Consider the following 16,934-nt stretch of genomic DNA (forward strand, 5'->3'; position numbering starts at 1 on the left):
AAACTGACCTAAACGTCACACAACCAAGATGGCGTGCAATCAAAATGGTAGCGGGACTTTTGCACCACTTGTGAGATAATAATTTTAGGTATCAAGAGGTAGACATAATAAAATATTTTGAAATAAACATGAAATAGACATGATCTAAGTAACAAGAACAAGAATAATATATTAAGAAAAATACTGTTAATATACCTTCAATATTGCATATTATCAAAAATAATATGTTTAAGGATTTGCTAAAATATGCCAAATTTAGAATATGCTTAAATTTTAAAGAACGGAAACAAAATAGACGTGGGAGTCAATGCGACAACTGTGGAATATCAGGATAGGTATTAAAAGTAATTGAAAAAAGATATGAATAACAGGGAAAAACGTATACCTTTTATAAAAATAATTTTTATTCGTTCCAGATTCGATGTTCTCCCTCTTTCGTTGATTCCCTGCAGCTGAAAAAAGAGGCGCCCCCGTTATTCCGACAAACTTATTAAATTTCCATCAAATATTTTATACGACAACAAAAACATTTCTCTGCAAAATTTCGCCGCACGGCCAGAATAATGTATCGTTGATCCTGGAGCGGCTACGGTAGCAGGCAAAATGGAGGGCGAAGGGGGATAAAGTTTTCCAGCAAAAAAAAACTTGAATAAATCTTTCTGGAACGCTTTCGCTTTGCGCGGTTCCGCTACACATCGCCGTCCCTCGTCCCGCGCCCTTTGTTTCCTGTGTCGAACTCGGAAAAACCCGGAATAACAAAAAAGAAAGAGAAAATAACAGAAAGGTTTTCCTTTTTATAAAGCAATCGGTTTACTCACTTTTATGCTGCCAAAGTGTTGAGCCACAGGTGTGGTCGACAATGACCGCAAGGGCCATCGGAGTATTTTAATACTGCATGCTGTCGGCGTCCTGCGAATCGGAACCGGTACCGGGCCCCGGATTGGCAGGATATATCATTTTGACCTGAAAATATATACAGAAAATTATTTATATTATGAATAATATTTATTACCATATATGTATGTTGCATATGATGTAATGTTAATATATACTTAATCCGTTTATTAATCTAGTTTATAATAATTCAAATAATTTCACTCAAAAATAAAAAATTATATGGTTAACTAAATAAAAGTGTATTATCGGATGAATATATGAGCAAATAATTAAGAGGGTATGTGGTCTAGAAATTAAAAAAAAAACGGATTTTTTCACATTATCAAAACATAACTCTTGTATTAAATGCCTTTAAGATAATTTTTTTTTATTTAAATTATTTTTGAGGTATATATGTTTTATTGGCGCGGCATCAAAAAATTAAACTCTGAACTCATCTCATGTTCTACTAAACCGATTTACTTGAAATTTTGATTTTTATCATTTCAAAAAATAATTTGATTTTCGATTTGATTTAAATTTTTTTTTCGAGCAACCGTCATTCTTCAAATTTATTTAAATTTTTTTTACTTCAATATGATATAACAATATTGTTAGATTTTAGTCAGGAAAATACCAAGGACCGGTAGAACTAATAGTGCAATCTAATTTAATCGCTGCGATGGTACCAGGACAACTGCTTGTACTATTTTTTTTTCATATTCCAGATTGACCAGTTAGAACTAAATATTCTTTTGCTGATGTCGCTTCGGATTCGAGACAGAGATCCTGGGTTTCGACTGGGATTGTCGCAGTTGGTTTGGCTCCCGGGGTTTGTGGATGGGAAGGGGTTTGATCAGATTGTTATCGGGTTCTGAAGCGTCTAGGGAGAACCTTACTCTGAGCATGTTCGTGAAAGTTTTCACGAACGGGATGCCTGATTCGAGGTGAGTGTTCACGTTCCTCATAAACCATGGGGCATTGAGTAATGCGCGGATGTTTTTGGACTGAAACACTTGTAGTAGGGCAAGTTGTCTCTCATAGACGTACATGTACCACACCTGTGCTCCGTAGAGACAAACTGAATGGATTAGAATCTTGTACCGAGTCGCTTTCTGGGTGATTGGGAATTTGATTTTTCTGCAGGAGTGGAAAGAGTAGGACTATCCATGGTATTGGAGAGGGTGCCCATCCAATAGCAGAGAGGCGGTATCTAACAATATATAGAGAAGGCTCACACCAAAATTATTCAATACCCTTAAGGTTTATTAAAGGTTATTGAATGTTTTATTCGAACAATGAAAATTCTGAAAATAATATTTCGAGTGACTAATAATATATAATATTATACAGCCCAACCAAGTTTTAATTTATCTTTCCCCTGTTGTTAAAGCATGATATTATCTAACAATGTCAAATACCATTTGTCAGATGATTGCAATAGCTACAGAAAGGTGTGCTAAAAGGAGAGCGCACATATCATTGACCGTCTCATAGCCTAAAGTCGATGAAGCTAACAACCAAAGAGCAGCAACTAGAAGATTTACCACAGCGGATAGATAGTGTATAATGAAAGAACTTTTACTGATTGCGGACAATTTATCATTAAAAGAATATGAGAACTCATCGAATGCTGATTCTTAAGGAAGAATTCGATCTTTCTAGGAAAATTCGTTTTTTATACAAATTTTGTTTTCACCCATTTTAATTGAACGTCAAACTCAAGCTAACAGTTTAGATTCGATAATGGAATCATTGTTTACAAGCATTGCAATATTATGTAAAATCAAAAATTGTTAGGTTGAACAACCTCTTTATTAAAACGTTATTTGTTATTACAGACATTACTAAAACATTATTTTTCATTTGTCTGCCTGAATGTAAGAATCTATAGCGAATAAAATATACATTTGTGTTTGCTATAATTTTTACCAATGGATAGTAAAAATCGTAAGAAATAGTCTTGAATGGGGTCAACTTCTGTGATCACCTCATCAAAGATGCAAAGTGATCGGATGCTTTGACATATTCTGAGGCAGGCCACATGAGCGAAGTTTCACACAGTAAGTTAATGGTCCCTAATCGATATTTTATCGTTTGAGATTGCGTTACAGTAGTATACTTAAGAAAATGAAAATAAGTTTAGGCTATAATAGACTATCTAGTATCTTCTACAAAGAACACAAACTGGAATGTAGTTGAAGGCAAAGGGAAAAAACCTCAATAGAGATATAATACAATATATCTCCATATGATGTCTATAAATGATATTAAATACAATATATACAATATAAAATAATATATATATATATAAATGAATTTTTATTCGCTAATATCGCTAAAACTAAAACAATTTCTGAACGGAAAATTGAAACGAAAATAATAAAAGTTCGTTTTCCTATGCTAACTGTCACAATCGCAAAGGATGGACACCAATTGGTTGTCAAATATTAATTGGTGTATTTGAAAAGTTATTTTGACTAAAAATATTAAATACCGATTAAAACTACCTGCCGCTATTATTAAATCATTTTCTGCTAGACACATTCAATAATGTGAGAAATAAGTGAAAAATAATGGCATATATTATTAAATATGATCTAGTCATGTGTCAATGTGCCATGTTATTATTTAGTCATTTGTGTTTCAGAACTGCTATTATGCCTTTGTTTTTAATAAAGTCAATTAAAATACAACCTGACTTAGGTTGTCGAAGTCAATCAAGAGTGCTAATCGCACTAGTGACCATCAAATAATCAGCTTCTATGATGGGAAATGATTTTAACTACTTCTTGGCTAACGATCCAAAATATAACAGTTGATTCCAAGTTACGTAGTTTGGTGCAACAGTTTTGTACAGAACAATGACTACTTTTTTGTAACACTCAAATTTGAATCAGAAATAAGCTAATAACCACTAGAACATTTACTAGAAGCACTGTTAACACTAGATGCAGATTCTCAATTCTTACTAGTGTATATTATGGACAAGTCTTCTGTTGACAATCTAACAGTGAAGTGAAGTATTGTCTAAGAACTACGAATGTTTATTCATCAGAATAATGATTTAGTCGAAATATTCAAAATATCATTGGATCGGATGCCATTTTAAAGCCATAATATCCTCATCAGACCTGACACTTGCTGGTGAGCTCTGCGAGGAGGAAGAGATTTAATTTATCAGCATTTGACAATCGATAATGATAATTGTTATTATCGGAAAAAATGTGCAAGATAAATATAGCTCTCTCGCAATGGCACAGCTCCCAATAATTTAACAACTTTCTGTTTGATATTTAGTGATAAGTATTACATTGTAACACAGATTATGATTTGTTCTTGCTGATGATTTGATATCAATTATTGAATAACAAAAAATTCGCACCGCAAGAAAGGTAGCTACATTTACCACAGTTACAAGGTACTTTCTATAATAGATTTAGTTCCAAATTATGTGGAAATAAGACCTTAATGGCCAAAAATATTCAAGGCCCGTTAAAGGAATATATTTCGATGAAATCAGCTTGAAATTTTTTCGTCGAACAGTGAAAATGGACTCTATCACGACGACATCGTAAACGATAAAAACGCTCTCTAACATCTTTTTTCGTGTCGCACAATTGCCTTTTTGTCAGTCGTCGATTGAGACACGCTGTCTCAAAAAAAAAACATGAGGGTAAAAGAAAATACGAATCGTCGTGGAAAATCAACGGGCGGAAAGCCGAAAATCCATCGGATATGCTAATGATGTTCCGGTCAATTAATCAACCTTAATGAAACGTACGCCAACTGCCGCGTCCTCCCTCGATCACTTGTTCCGTTGGCTATTCATAAAAATAATTGCCATGGTGTTTTTCAACGTTTAATAAAATAACAGGTATGGCGAAAAAAATTGAGCTTTCCCAGCGGGAAAAATGACTGGGCATTTTTCTCCTGTCCGCATTCGCTGATTGCCGTTCGACAACGGCACTCAACTGGGGACGACGGCAAGGTCAGACCATCGCTATAGTCAATATCTACTTTTTTTAAATGTTAAATAAATCATATCAAACATGATATAACTGATGAAAACGTATACAATTACATACTATCGTTAGGATTTAAAAAACAACAAAAATAGTTTGCACATGCTTGTGGAATGAAGAACGACTTTCTCAGAAGCCTTTATGATGAATTAGCCTAAAAAAAACATGGATTAAAATAAAAGGTTAACGCAAGAATTATCCAAGTCAATCCAAAGTCGCTCGAAGGGCTAATGATGGTTTCAAAAATTATTATAGTATTGAATTGGATCTTATTCAATATTTGTACTTATATTTATTAAACAGAGTATCAAAATTCTTGATTCGCCACTGTAACACGCCTTTAAACAAAGCGACTGGAGGTGAAAAATCAGAAACTTCCTCTCCGTTCTCATAAAGATTTATAATATAAGATTTATCGTATATACGTGTTATGTAATACGTGACTGATTATACGGCTATCTGGTTTAAAGCTATCTAAATGGTGAACAAGTGAAATAACTTAGTCTGTATTCTAATGGATTAGAATCCTCAATGTCGTAATTCAACAAGTTGTCACTTCTTTCCGTAAAATAAAAAAGTTTTTCAAAAAAATTAACAGTTCTTGTGATTAATAACCCTTTCATATACTATAAATGGCGCAGTCGGTAGGATTTCGGGAAGATCATAAGACTGTCCCCTTTCGAATTCATTCATTTAACCGGAATAAAAATAATTATCAAGAAAAGAGGACAGGTTGACGTTGGATTGGCAATCGTTCCACAGTTACTCAAAGCGTTTGAGGGTGGTTTGTTGGTGTGGTTAAGTGGAGCTCGGACGAAAGTATTGCAGCTGAAGCTGTAGAGTCACACAAGGTCGAGATAAGGTGCTGAATGACCGCTAGCCGTAAGCTTCTTCAAGCAAGAAACAATCAAGCTTTGGAAAACAACCCTAGCGCGTGGATTCTCGGCACATGCATCTTAGTTGAAGGTGTAAACCCACCAAAGGCAGACTGAAGCTATTGCAAATTAACATATTATATTGAAATTTGGACAAAAGATTACAATTCAAGGTCACCAAAGCCAGACGGCCAGACCAAACGGCTACCAAAGATTGTAATCGTAGACTATTAATATGGAGTCAACAAAAATTTAAAAGTCGTCACCGAGAATCCACAAAGTGACTATTGTTATTGGCAGAGAAAATATACAAGATACGAAGTTTATCGGGGCCTCTAGTATAATATGAGGCAATTATTATAACTATAGATGATGAGTTATTCCACGAATATAACGCCCCACAAAATAACTTTTGACTTGAGATCGTTACACAGCACACAGCTTGAGAAAACAATGTTTCAAGTTCCAAAACATACCAACTTATCACATATATACACAATTAAATTACTACAAGTTACATGCCATTATTACACTGAATCTTTTAACTATAATATCTTAATTATTTAATGTAGCTTTAAATGTAGTACATTTTAGTCATATGCAATGTATTGCATTGAAAGCTGGGTTTGATATTTGAAAATTCCTAAACCGAGCTCTACATACAGTCTATAAGTATAAGTCTCTAATATACAGTCTATCCAAAGAAATTTTGTGCATACGCCATCAAGATGTTTAAATTGTCTGCCGTAATTTGTGAGTTCGTTTTAGAATCACACAATATTTTCCTTCTCATTTTATTCTAGTTATAAAGAGACACAATGCTGTCTGATAAGTTCGAACGTGTAACCGAATTAGACTGTCAAAGTTGTCCGGTTGTCAAACGTATGCAAAATTCCTCAAACCAATAGTGATAAGAGGTTATAAACCGGAAAACGTCATTTAAATGCTTTGCTTGTTTTAATAAATTTCAAATCGCTGCTTATCATTACTCTGATTGAAAATTTCGAAGCCAGACAGAACAGAATGCGTCTCTGATCAGTTACTTTGAATAGGAACGAGATAATGGAGGCCTCTTCTTGCCAGTAAAATTCGTTAGAGAGGTAAGCATTTTTACTATTAAATATTAATTTGGAATATTATAAATTGTTTTGAATATTAGTATGGACGTGGTCACTAAAATATCTCAAAAAATGAAAAATATAATCTTAAATTCACCGAAATAAATCGTTCTCATACGAAATGGGCGACGAATCAAGATCAGCTTGATGTAACTCTATGAGAGATTAAATATACGAAATGTGTAAAAACAGTGAGAAGTTTTTCAACACAAACATAATTTAATACAATTATTTTAAAGGGAACTGACAGTCTGAAAAATATAGAATTTACATATTTTATATATTTACAGTTGACGGAAAAAGGTAAACGTTAGAATAATAATTGACTAGGTTTAATTAGCCTTAACATTTTTAAAAATTAATTGCAGATATATTATATTTCAAGCTAGAAACTGGTTAATGGTTATGGTTAATAACACCTTCGATTTGAATGAACTCGATCAGTCATATTGAAGAAGAAATTAACTAATGAAGGAGTTATGAACAAATGTTAGATAGCTCGGAAATTAACAGGCTTAGTTATTCACTTGAATGAAATTTTTGAATATGATATGATTCAATGCTGCTAATTTGTAAGGATGTAAGAGTGGAAACAAGTAAAGGTGAGTATATAATTAATACATGATAGCTCTAGGAAATATTATTGTAAACTGTCAAATATTTATGTGCACAGATATGTGTGTAATTGTTCAGAATATACATGAGCATTTGATTAAAATGTGCCACGATAGAAAAAATAGTAAATCTTTTGCATATATGGCAAATGCATTATGGAGAATGCAATGATTAAATCTAGTTTTATCAAGAACGATGTATACATGTATTAACAGAATAAACCAATGAGAAATACAATAATATAAAAGTCTCTTTACAAGGAAACACTGTATCGAAGAACACAAAAACTAAGCGTAAAAGGTAAATATGATCTCTAATGAAAGTAAAATGTATTACTTGGATATAAAATTGTTAATCAGGTGGGTTGGGCGTCCAGGAGATACAACTACATAAAAAAAATGGGCCTAGAACTTTAACTCATGAGTTTAATGTAAATATAATCAAACACAATCTTATCCTACTATTATAACTAAGTATTATAATTGTATACTCAATTGTAGTTTTAAGTCCTTCGATAATATATGCATTAGATTTATTAAAATATATTATAACTATTAACAATATTTTTGTTTAATTGTTTTATTTAGATTAGAATATTGTTGTATATTAGAACCAGACTGAACTAAAACTCAGAGTTAATAAAGCAACATTGCGACGTTTTAACGTCACAAATTTAGATGACGTATTTTCAAAAACTCCTTAGAATGACTATCGTTAAGATTATATACTAATCACAATTTAAATTAAATTACTTCAAATGAATTCTTTAGTTACTCCAAACTCAAGCAGAATAAAGCGTTTTTAATAGATATATAAATCAGGCCTAGATAAAATTAAAATAAAATCTGTAATAACATATTTATTTCCATTTTCATCAATTTTGCAATACAAGCTATCAAAAGACGACCACAGTTATCAACTAATGGCAATTGATGACAACTGATGAATGTCGTTTGGCTAGGTTTTGTACCCAACATTTAGGCTACTGTATAACGTTAGTATGAAACAAAACGTTCTTTCTCTTTTTTTAATTTTTTAAACTCAATAAAAACTTTTTAAAAGCTGTGTAAATTGTTTTGTTTATGAGAAGAAGAGGAAGAAGAATTTAGAAGTCCATCGTGCATGATAATTGAATATCACTTGGACGTCTAAACACTATTTTTCTAAATAATTTTCTTGTTATGCCCATACCTATGTTGAAAGATCGCACAACGTCATCACCGCAAAATATCATTTCTTGTCATCCGAAACTCCATTAATCCCGAATATGAGGTAAATAGTTGGAGAACGGCAAGAAAGACACAAAAACACACTTAAGACGGCCCCGCAAAGGTCCGGCTCGACCTCTTCATCCGATAAGGCTTCAATTAAATAACAAGTTCACGATCCCATACATTTCCCAATTCCTGGATAATCTCCAGTGTCGCCGCCCGAAAACCGCCCGATCCGCCCCGACAAATCCCCGTCCTCGGTCTTGCTTCATTTCCTATTTGGCGTCGCTAGATGCTCGTAAACTAATTTTTCCCAATGGCTGAAATTCCATTATAGACCTCTCTCGAGTCGTTACACATGCCGAATATACAATACCTTATTTACATATATATATACATATATACATATATATATACATATATACATATATATATACATATATACATATATATATACATATATACATATATATATACATATATACATATATACATATATATATATATATATATATATATATATATATATATATATATATATATATATATATATAAGTTTTAATCCAAATAATTTACAATTGAGCTAGCTGTTACTCACGTTTTAGGTGATACTTAGCATGTTGGCTGGAAGAATTTTACAGAAGATCAAAGGTAAAGTATTGTATATTTATCGTAAATTCGAAAACGATCATACGAATACGAGCACCTAACATACAAACTAAATAATGTAAACTCACCAAAATAAAACATTTTAAATATATTAACTTATTGTATAATGCCGGTGTAAAGAAATATTTTTCGACATATTTTTTGCAGGAATTTAATAGTGTCCAGAGTCATTCCCAAACATATTACTACAAAATGCTTAGCTACATTTTGTAAGTGTTGTGAAGTATACACTGTTGCGATTATAAATACGTCGTGGGTTAACTGAGGCACGTTCGAAATACTGAAGATGCAGAATTTTTAAATTGCATTAAAGCATAATTTTTCACAATTTTTCTGATATTCCTGGAAACATCAGAGCAAAGTGTCAAAAGATCGATGTTGGTTTGGCAGCTATTCAGCAATCGATTCATTTTCGCAGTTTTAACTATGCTGCATTAACCTGAACAAATGGTAATCAGAAGGCGCCATGTCTGGTGAGCGAAAATGTATCCTTCACAAATCTTGAAACGTGTGGTTGAGCATTGTCATAACTTTGCGTCTATCACTGATTATTGCTACTTCTTTTTTGCAACAATACGTCGTTCAACGACCGATGGTTCCGTCGGAATTCCCAAATCCAGAAAGCAATCGAAAGAGGTTCGGGAATAGCAAACCTGCTATCTTCTTTGATCTGCCCTCCTAGCAGACTTCCCATCTCCATCAATTGCTTATTTTACCAGATGTTAATTCGGTCCGTACTCTTCTACGGATCTAATGTCTACTTCAAGTTTGTTACACCCAACCAAGTTAAAAAACATCCAAGAAGTTTTCCGAAATAACCTCCTCAGAATGATCTTGACCGCTCCATGATTTGTCAGAAATAATCAAATTCATAGGTAAACTGACACTCCAGAAATCAGGCATTTTACATCTCAATCATTCCACAAACAACAACTCAGTTCAAGTTCTTCTGAAGACTTGTTCGCTTGTTCGGGACTTGGTCAACATGCTGCGAGCTTAACATCGCGTCACCGCTAACCTCCCCCTTTGCCAGGTTGAAGCGACTTAATCCATCACTGCAGTCATAACTTTTGCTCCTGTACGACAGTATTCAGTCGTGTGTTAACTCAAGTTCGCGAATCAATAGAATCGCTGGGTCCTCGTGCCGAATAACGGCTGCCCGATCAGCGGGTGCCATATCCCCAAATTTAATGCAGTAGTAGTAGCGATCCATAGGGGTCAAGTGTGAGGCGGTTTCGGTTTAGTGTAGTGATAAGCCCAGGGGTCCCACCCAGTCCCACATAACCCGGTCCAACTTGTTACTCCAAGGCAAGTATCCGCGACCCGGTATGCGCTATACATTCCACAGCCTGGTTTTAGACCGGAACAAAAAAACAGTCTACTATTCTATTTGATGTCGATGAGGCTTGCTCTCATATACTAATCTAAAATAAACGGCATCACCATAAATGTCCAAAATTGTTTGAGAGACTCCAGCAGCATATTTTTCCCAATTCAAACAAAAGAAGTAACTAATGTCGAAAATCTAATGAGAGCATATTTCAGCATTCCGTGATTAGCGTCTGTATACACTCGATAACTCAATGCTATGAAATGGAGAATTTATATAGAAAAATGTTTAAAATATTTGTTTACATTAATCGCTTATCAAAATACGTGCTAGTACATAATACATTCTAACATTAACAAAAAATATGACTGGATGTCAATATCTTAATCAGAGAACTCGTTCAATAACCAAATAAACCAAATTTCAAATTATCAAATTAACAAATAATGCATATTAATAAGTCCTTATATTATTTCATTGTTTGAAAACCATCCACTACCACTAAGAAAAAGCAATATCGCACCAATCGATTTCACCAACTACAACAAAAACGAACAGCGACCATTCCAAACCTCAATCGATTGAAAATAAACGTCGTCCATTAACTTTACGATTGTCGATATCGAACCGAGCGGAGACTGACGACGATGTCATTCACACTTCCATTAACGCGACGCATTCGAACTGACCTTCCGCCTCCAGCGACTACTATAAATTCGCCCGACAATTTATCCTTCAGTTAAACACAGTTAAATTAATATAAGTGCTCGTCAATTACAATATAGGTGCATATGTATTTAGGATGGTTCTCTAACTATATTTATATCAAAATTCATTCATTATATTTTTTACGTTATTATATATCATTTTGTTGAAATAATTTACTACGTGTATCATTAATATATTTCAGACTTCCAAATATGTTCAATAACGAGGCAATAAAAACAATTTTGCGATATTGTATGACAAATATCGACAAAAAACATGCGTGTATTGATTTAACATTTTAACATTGGTTTCTATATAGTTGATTTTTAACGCCCATGGTTAACTGAATAAATTTAAATATTAAGAATTTTTAATAATATATATATATATATATATATCAATCTTGTGTGTGTTCTTCAAAAAAGTATTGTTTTCGACCTAGTTGTGATTACAAACACGAATATTTTTTATGAACATAGTGGCAAATCTTCAATCAATTTTAATGAAGATAAGTTATTAATGAACAAGAAAAATTATGCATGTTAATTTTGATATGAGATATATGACTACGTAGACTATTTCATCAATTAATCTTAATAATCAAAGGGGCAGTCAGAAGAACTTCATGCTTCCTGTGAGAAAAACAATTGCTACAGTAATTGTATAAAACATAAGTTATAAAAAGACTTTTTTTCTATTTTTGTGTATAATTATAAGAAAATTTGTAATTATGATTTTATTTTTGTTATATTTAAGGTAAATAATACTTGTTTAAATCCAAAACATAAGTGTTGTTTTCCAGGACGTAAAAGTTTAAATAAAGTTAATTATTCTCGGAAGGATTATGCTCTAGTGCAGAAACGACTTTTAAAAATAAACAATAGCAAACCTCTTATGATCTCCTACGTCAAGTTTCCGAATATGAAGAATTATTAGCAGCATTTCATATCGACCAGATGATTATGGATGAAAATATAATATTTTTGTCAAAAAAAGTAAATTAAGAGGTTCGAAAATTGAAAATGATAATACACATTTTTTCGCAGATTCTTTTGAAACAAAGTCATGACATATATAGAAACATAATAACAAAAATATGAAGAACTAAGTGTATATGCGGTAATATTGTAACCAACAATTGTTATATATATTTTTATGATTCTGCTATTATGTTATATTATTAAATTTTATTTAACGGTATGAAGAACCTATTTTAATTCGCTTGTGTGCGAAACTATCTTTAGACTTTTTTATTTATTGGCAAACATGTATATTCTACAAAACCAAATTTTACGAAAATTCGCATTTAGACAGCATCTCAGTCAGCAAAATGGTGATCTTTTTAGGACGATTAATTGTGGTACAACCTCCCTAGCAAAGGTAATGTAATAAGAAAAAATAATAATTAGGTGTTGCTTGTTCTGGTAAATGAAAAAATTAATATGACTGTAAAGGGCCAACATGAAAAATTTTGCATAGCTACATATAGTATGGATAGTATCTAATTAAGTACCAATTAACATTATTTAAAAAATTCTTAATCTAAAATGTAATTTTTAGACAAATTATTATTTAATTATAATATTGAATAATAATATAATTTGTAATTTTTAAGGCAATAACAATGTACAACTAGAAAATATGTTATCAGTTGTCAGATTAGATGTTGTTTTTTATATATTTTGAAAATGTTTTATGCCAATGTTAACTAGTGTTTAAATAAAATGTTTTATTAAAATTGTATTTTTCAAATTCTCGCTATAATATAAATATTTTAATATTATATTTTAATTTCCCCCTGTTGTGCCCAGAGATGGTTTAGTCGAATAAATCTTTCCACAATTATAGGAGATCGTATTCTATGTATATTATATGATTGAAAATCATCAAATCATGAAAAACTTGAAACCAAAAGTTACATTTCAAGAAGGGCCATGTTAGAGAATATATAAAAACAAATTAATTTTCCTTTATATGATCCTGGAACACTATAAGGAGATGTTAAGTTAATTATGAAACAAAAAAAAGTCTTAATTAACAATAAAGTCTTGATACTAATTCTTATGTTCTTTGAAAGTATCAGTTCAACTACAAAGCGAGTAAAATATAAAATAACCGCTAGCACTAGCAATTAAGCGAAGAGAACCGCAGATAGGCAGTCCGGCCGAGAGCTACAGCAATGCAGCAATGCTAAATATTAAAAAACTTAGTTAAACCTCGGTCCTTTGCGCGGCCAAGCTTTGAAGGACGCCGGCTCGGGCCTAAGCCTTGTTAATGTCGTTAGGGCTGAATTTCCCCCGAGACCACGACCGCCAACTTAAACCTGCCCACACTACCTCCCCAAAACCGGAGGACTAATTATAAATCAAATGGCTGGAGATAATTTTTCACACAAGGAGATTCCATCCGTTAGATGCTAGTAAATAAAAAAAAATATAAAGGACCACGTTCGGTCTTAACTTACGCAACGGACAAGGTCGGACCAGCAGCCGGATTAACGAACCATATATCTCGGACCCTTTTCCCGCGACGTAGGTCAGCTCCCGGTGGAATTCTGCCCTCCATCGAAATTGAAATATCGATAATTTATGCCCTTTGTTAAAGGTACTTTTAACGTGGCCGATTATTTAGATATGTGACTCGAAATTGGATTCGTGGTCTATTTAACGAACAATAACAAGAACAACATAAAATCAATGGCTTTCGCATCGGAACGATAACAATATTGCTTTCATTGTTTCGAAGAACGAACAAAACAGTGATACTAATATACCGGTGGCTTTCATTAGTCTGTTCATCAGTAGAGTTTCATTTGTTCGATAAAAATGATTCGAGTTTTTCGACCGGTTTTGTGTTGAAGTTGAACTCAAATTAAAAAAATCGAATTATTTTCAATGCTCTCGATATTTTCATCGATTATTCAGCAAATAGAATGTTAAAACGACCAAAAAAACTGATTTTCAATCAATGATTTATTCAAATATAAAAAAATAAAAAAGTTGATATAAAAAATATAGCGTTCAGATACCAAACATAGAATAGGAAACATATGACCAGAGTAATTTTAGCTGAAGTTTCTGCATTCGGAAAGATTTTTCGGAAAGAAAATACATGATTTTCAAGAATATGGAAATGTGTATTTATTCAAAGTATTGGCCGTTTGATTCTATACATCTTCCCCATCTTTCATGTAACTTATGGATGCCATCCCAAAAAAACTGTTTTTCCTTTGAGCAAAACCATTCATTCATCGAGCTAACTTCTTCGAATGTGCTACTCTACAAGGACGTGTCCCATTGATCGGCAGAGCATGACGGGTGCGATAGTATGTTCCATCCAAGTGTTTTCATGCTTTCTAGGCTTCAACTGTTTGTAATATACCACGCCACTCAGGTCTCATCAAACGCAGAGCATTGTTTTGCAACCAAAACCATTTGACCTTGAACTCGATCGGTCAACTTTGCCAGGCGACATTTTGAATTTAGAGTTTTCAAAATAAATCCAGTTTTCATCACCGTTCACTCAAGGCACAGATGACTTCCGATCACTCCTTTGAAGCAGCATTTCACAGATGATTTTTTCATTTTCCTCTCATTCATTTAGTTGATGTGGTACCAATCTTTCCATCTTTCGGATTTTCCCCATTGTTCGTAATTGGTCGCTAATAGTTTCTTGTGCCACATTTAACGGTTCTGCAAATTATTTTTGATATCAGGTCAATTTTCCAGAAACTTATTTGTCTTTAACATAAAAATCACCACTTTTGAATTTTTGAGATTAATTTAACTAAACGTCGAATTTTTCATTATATTAGAAAAGGAATGCAAATGCACATTTTCAGGCATGAAATTTAACATGTTCAAAGAGGTATAAATTTATGGCGGTGTTGCTTTTGCAAAGTATAACATGGGTATATCTTTTAGGCTTGGCATCAGTTGAATGTCTTTCCGGTATATAAAATATTTAGGTCTGTATGAAAAGGTTATTTCAACGGATTATTGTTTGAACTGAAGATTCTTTTTCATGTTTTACTCACATATATTTGGAGATGTGGGGATGTAGCGTTAGTATGGAAGAAAACGATAATTGTTTCGGTACTAAGAAGATACTAAATATTTTTTAAATTATCGAGGTGTAAGTATCCTATCAATTGTTGGTTTATTGGTTAAAACTTGAAAGAGCCCCCGAAGAACAGAAAGTTTGCGATTTTGGTTTATATTGATTTTAGTTTAGTTTTGGTCTGTATACACTGATACTTATTTTGGGCAGTTTTGAATTCTGAGCATGTCTAATTATATGAAAAGTTATTCACTTCAATATGGTGCTACAAACCCTGACCGATCTTATATTCGTTGCTGATAGCGTGATATTCTATAATACGGAGGTTGAGTCTGGCTTTCTTCATAATATAAGTACACTAGCGACCCGCCCCGGCTTCGCACGGGTGCAATGCTGATACTAAATTAAATACACTACAGAAATAGTATGAACGTTGTATATAAAAACATAGCGGCCCGCTTCGACTTTGCACGGGCATAAAATATATATGCCTATGTCACTCAATGAAAACATGATTAAAATTGATCCAGTATTTTTGGTTCATTCATTACTGCCCTTGGCCTGCACGCATTAAATCTGGAGTAAAACAATTCCTCTTCCCCTATACTTACTATGAAGATTTCCTGCTATCTTTGGAATATCTAAATTCATACAATTTTTATTACATTACACATTTTTAAACGCAAATTTTAAATTTGTAATATCTCCGAAAATATTTGTTTAATTTACATGCTGTAAGAAACCATATTGATCTATATTAATTTCACACTGTATTTAAGGTACTTAATTCGATAAGGATTAATGCCGTATTGCTTAAAATAGCTTCGTAAATAAGCCATTTTCTCACGTAAAAAGTAAACAATAAAAATGGTTAATGTGGGTTATCCCTAAAAGATAAACATATACCATCGCGGACTTTTTTGTAGACCTTTTTATGGTGTACAATACTGTAGTACATTAATTTGATCTAACTCGTAGGGTTAGGCAGCGTTTTTGCTAATTGCTAAATAAGCCTAAAAAAATAGGTTAATTTACGACATCACGTTAGAAACCTCTAAAAATAGCAATGTTGCCTTAGTATATTATGCATGTATTATACATATAAACCTTCCTCTTGAATCACTCTATCTATTGAAAAAACCGCATCAAAATCCGTTGCTTAATTTTAAAGATTTAAGCGCACATAGGGATATAGGGACAGAAAAGGCGACTTTTCTTATGACTTAAGAATTAATGAAGAAAAGACCGAGACGACATGTAGTTCAAGCAGGCGTAGGAGTTCAGGTGCTTAGAGAATGTGGAAGAGAGAAACAGTACACACTTATCTTGTCAATCCTTCTGTGTGGTTCCTAGACTTAAGCACTGCTTCAGACTGATATATGTAAGCTTGAAGTCTTTCAAATTCGATGCTTAATGTACTTTCTACATATTTCTGTCCGAGATCTTTT

At 32.9% G+C, this 16,934-nt stretch overlaps 2 protein-coding genes across 8 annotated transcripts in view; both read right to left on the reverse strand.

The window, feature by feature from the left end:
- The window catches only part of rdgA (retinal degeneration A), a 281,202-nt gene extending 280,244 nt beyond the window's left edge, over positions 1-958 (reverse strand). For 4 of the 5 annotated variants that reach the window (XR_013005773.1, XM_076404439.1, XM_076404422.1 and 1 more), the window contains exon 1: positions 819-958. The gene's annotated coding sequence lies outside the window, so the exon portion shown is untranslated. Of the gene's footprint in view, positions 1-385; positions 449-818 lie in introns of those variants that run through there. The other variant, XM_076404430.1, reaches the window with a different exon arrangement.
- The window catches only part of LOC143196663 (uncharacterized), a 193,180-nt gene continuing 177,069 nt past the window's right edge, over positions 824-16,934 (reverse strand). For all 3 annotated transcript variants that reach the window (XM_076404580.1, XM_076404559.1, XM_076404553.1), the window contains one exon: positions 824-963. The gene's annotated coding sequence lies outside the window, so the exon portion shown is untranslated. The remainder of the gene's footprint in view (positions 964-16,934) is intronic.

Source organism: Rhynchophorus ferrugineus, unplaced genomic scaffold (assembly GCF_030347505.1).
Source record: "Rhynchophorus ferrugineus isolate W39M unplaced genomic scaffold, kcgeb_rfMv2 rfM1, whole genome shotgun sequence".
Classification (NCBI taxonomy): domain Eukaryota; kingdom Metazoa; phylum Arthropoda; class Insecta; order Coleoptera; family Curculionidae; genus Rhynchophorus; species Rhynchophorus ferrugineus.